This window comes from Sinocyclocheilus rhinocerous, unplaced genomic scaffold, assembly GCF_001515625.1.
Source record: "Sinocyclocheilus rhinocerous isolate Xijiao unplaced genomic scaffold, SAMN03320098_v1.1 scaffold2666, whole genome shotgun sequence".
NCBI lineage: Eukaryota > Metazoa > Chordata > Actinopteri > Cypriniformes > Cyprinidae > Sinocyclocheilus > Sinocyclocheilus rhinocerous.
Window position 1 is genome coordinate 115,660 of NW_015641019.1, and position 4,330 is coordinate 119,989.

The window sequence follows — 4,330 nt, forward strand, 5'->3', positions numbered from 1 at the left end:
CTTGCTTCGGTTTCCCACGCTGAACTGCATCATATCGCCGGGATGATAATCCTCCAGTGTAAAGTGATCGCTAAGTCACACACCATCGTGTTTCTCAAAGCAGATGCATTAGTGAAGTCCCGTCTCTTCACCTGCACAAACGCACCCAGGCACGGAAGATACCGTCCTTTTTCTTGTTAGGAAACCTGTGGACTCGATGTCTGACATGCTGGAGTTAGTGCAACCTCCACAAACACAATAATTTACCATGATGATGATAAATTGAAATAAAAATAACTACCGAAAACACACTAACTCACGCCTGCTCAAAGCAGAGCGCGGCACACGACTCCCTCTCGTGACGTAATATGACGCGATGTTAGAAAAAAAGCGTTTTTTGAGAACTGTCAAGGAAACCGTCACTTTTTCTTCTAAAATTGTGACCTCACGTCTTGTAAAACATTTTCAAATCCTGCATTAACGGTTCATATGGTATTTTCATACAAGGTTATATATTAATTGAATACTTAGGACCATGTGATATTTGAGTTTTTCTTTTTTAATAAATCTGCAAAAATGTCAACAATTCTGTGTTTTTCTGTCAATATGGGGTGCTGTGTGTACATTAATGAGGAAAAAAAATTAACTTAAATGATTTTAGCAAATGGCTGCAGTATAACAAAGAGTGAAAAATTTAAGGGGGTCTGAATACTTTCCGTACCCACTGTATATATATATTTTTTTTAATTCACCTGCAATATGCACTTTAAGTGAAGGGCAAAGTCTAGTGTTGGTGGATTTTGCCTGGATTGGCACCAAGCGTGTGCGTGTGTGTCAGAGAAGGGCCCTGCTTTGCCTTTATGAATTATGGACACTTTCCATAAATAGGGTACAAACTAGGACCTGAATCTTAAAAAAAAACACATGGCTTTTTCAACACATGGCAAGGTCGATAAGTTACCTTCAGAAAATGTTGATTTGCAATACATTCAAAATTATTTTGCATAAAGTTTGCAATTTTATAACCCTGTTACCAAGTTTTGTGTCATGACTAAATATAGTTTGAAACCTTGTTATTTTTGTAATAATTTGTAGTTAGTGACTGAAATTCCATTTAAAAAAAAAAAAAAACATGTTTTTTCTTACAATAAATTTGATTTAATTTTAACCAGATGGAATGGTAAGCTTGATGAATACAGAATACCAAATTTGTGAAAAAAATTTACAAGAAAAATCTTTAACTTACTCATATCATCATGCTAAAATGTTTTGGAATTGAGAAAATCATGCAGTAATAGGGTTACTAAAATTACCTAAAATTATTAAGTAATTAAAAATATTGTTAATTAACTGAATATTAGATTATGTCAAAATGATATCGTATTAGTAATCACTAATCACTTGATTAGTCTGCTGAAGCATGTTGCCAAATAACTTCAACATACTTTGTCTATGCCAAGAAAATATGACGATGTTTTCCATGTGGACTTTTAAAAAATTAGCTTTGCTTGAAAAAAACATGAAAATATACAGTTATGACTATTTCTGTCATTGAGATCTGGCAGCAACAGCACATTTCTCAGCGAACTTCAGCAAGCGGTTTGCCGTCAGCTTTCCTGAAATCACTCACAGGCCAACAAACCAATGAGAAAATGGAACAATATTGACGATTCATAGCAATAGAGCGCAGACGCCAAATGCTGTGGATCTGCTTTCCCTCTGTAACTGGCACAGTTTTGCATAAAATTACGCAAAATCGCTTGGCAAATAAATTATTTACGTACAGTTACATATGTAGTTCCAACATGTTAATATGTAAGCTTTATGTTACTCCTTAAATGACAAAGAAATTTATAGTAATATTAATTAGTCGGTCTCATTCTCTCAAATGGCTTGGCAATGCAGAGCATTTGAAACTTATATGAACTGAATGCCCCTGGTATATAGGTTTTACACATAAACTAGGATATGCTCATACTGTACATGCGCAGTCGATTTTTCTAACAGCTCATACTCTGTGCGTTCAGCTCACATATGCGCATAGATTTTTTTGCAGTAATTAATTAGTTCATAAGGCAACAACAACAGACATCCATGTTGCCGAGAGCTTAAGTAAGGAGTTTAATAGATACTCTATTTTAAAAGAATACAAATAAATTTTTAAGGCTCAAATAGTGCAGAAACTGGACAGAATGAGCTTTAAAATGTATATGTGTTCGTGCAATCAAATGGATTATACTTTAAAAAGTTGTGCTTTCAGCTGTACACATACGCAACACGGTCAAAACTGAAGTTGGCTATACTTTGGGCTTAAGGGGGGTAAAGTGATACAGACCTTGGTTATGTTTACACGAGAACAATGTAATAAAAACGAAAATGTTTTTTCTTTGCATTTTTGAAAAGCTCTATGTACAGTTAACACGGTTGTCGAAACGATCCCCGTTCACATGGATCAGCCAAAACGACTGAAAATGTTTTATTATGCATGCCAGGCCAGTAGTTGGCGCTGTCACTTTTGTGCACATTCCTATCCACCTTTTTCTTCAATGCGGAAGTAAGCCTATGGGCGAGACTTCCGGTTCATTAGCAGCTATCGGTAAATAACGAGAAGAATAACAACGTGCAGTAAACGGTAAAACTGTTTGCACTACAAACTAGTGTGTTCATAATTAAGATAATACATTCAAGTAATATGGTAAGACACACCCATTTTCAATATCAAGCAGCAAAACGAACTGTTTTGTACAGCTAAAAATAGCTGGACACGGATGAGACCGGAAGCTAGACCCATAGAATTTACAAATGGCCGCGCCCATTTTTACGGCAAGAAAAAGGTGGATAGACTGAACACGTAATTCATTTACGCATGACGTCACCATTTCACAAATTTGCGCGTTTGTAGTTTACACAGAAACAATAACCGTGTTGTTTGCAAAAACTTGCACTTTGAAACCAGTTTTCAAATGTTTTCGGTTTCAGGCCCCCAAAACGCTGTTGTCATGTAAATGAACAGTTTTCTGTTTCTAGTCGAAAACAGTGTTGTGTAAATGCCCCCTAGTTAAAACTAGCTACTTTGTTAATTTTATGTTAGACAATGGTTTATTTAAAAGATACGTATTGTGAGATAAATATCACTCACAACAATGGAATTGTGTCTCTACTGCTTTAAAAACCGTGATGAAACCAAATCCTTGGAAAGTGTCTAGGACACCCACTCATCTACTAACATAATCCAACAAAAGAGACACAACAAAGATACCAAAAGGCAACTATATCTTTGTAACCGACAAGCTGGGCACTGATATAATCACAGCATGTTTCAATCTATATCTCTGGCATGACTAAGCGGTGAGAAGAGGTCAACTGACGGATTGACTGACAGATTTTTCGGCACTACACCACGTCAACATATCAGTGCACAGAGTAACAGAAGAGGCTGGAGTGTGAACGAGAGGCTACCTGCCGAGAAAAGAAGGAGAGCCGCGGTGGTTTGTTGCCACCGATCAATTACAGCTCGGTTATGGAGCCATCTGTTAATCTTTCCTTCTCTTCCTCTGTCTCTCTCTCTATGTGCTAACAGTCTTCACGATGTCAAACCCTGAGCGTAACTGAGAGATGCTAGAGAATGATAGCTGTTCGACACACACCGCCTTTATCTTAAAGTAGTACAATAGGAGTGATCCAGACTAGATAAGAGACAACTAGTGATAATATGGGGAGACTTCATGGTCCAGTGGCGTGAGCTCGGGAAGTGAGACTTTTAAAGAGCAACAGTGCCACCCTGTGTTCATGAGTGGTACTGCTGACAGAAGTTAGCTAGGCATGCACAGTTTTTAATGCTCAACTTTGTCTGAAATGTTTCCACTAAAATTTATTAGAAGAAAAAAAACGTACGTAATTGCTAACATACAGTAACAATACAGCGCTGTGAAATTAACACGGATAGTATGGGTCAGATATTTTGATTGCAGACACTTTGTTATCTTGGCAAATCTGAGCAGTCTTTGAGACATGGTTGAGAGCTTCTCTTAAACATGATTAGATTACTAGATTATTATTTATTTATATTTATTTATTTATTTATTTATTGTTGTTTTGTTTGTTTGTTTGTTTTTTAGATACATATGAAAATCAGAAGACAAAATCCTAAAACGAATCACCATAATTTACAATTGTAAAATACAAACCTTTTAAAATAGTTTTCCCGAACACTACCCCATCTGACATTGGACAAACAGGAAGAATTTGGTAAGAAATATATTGATTTTCAAGTTTTACATATATAAAATTAATTAAAAAGTAATATATAATAGACAGGAGTAATATATATATATATATATATATATATATA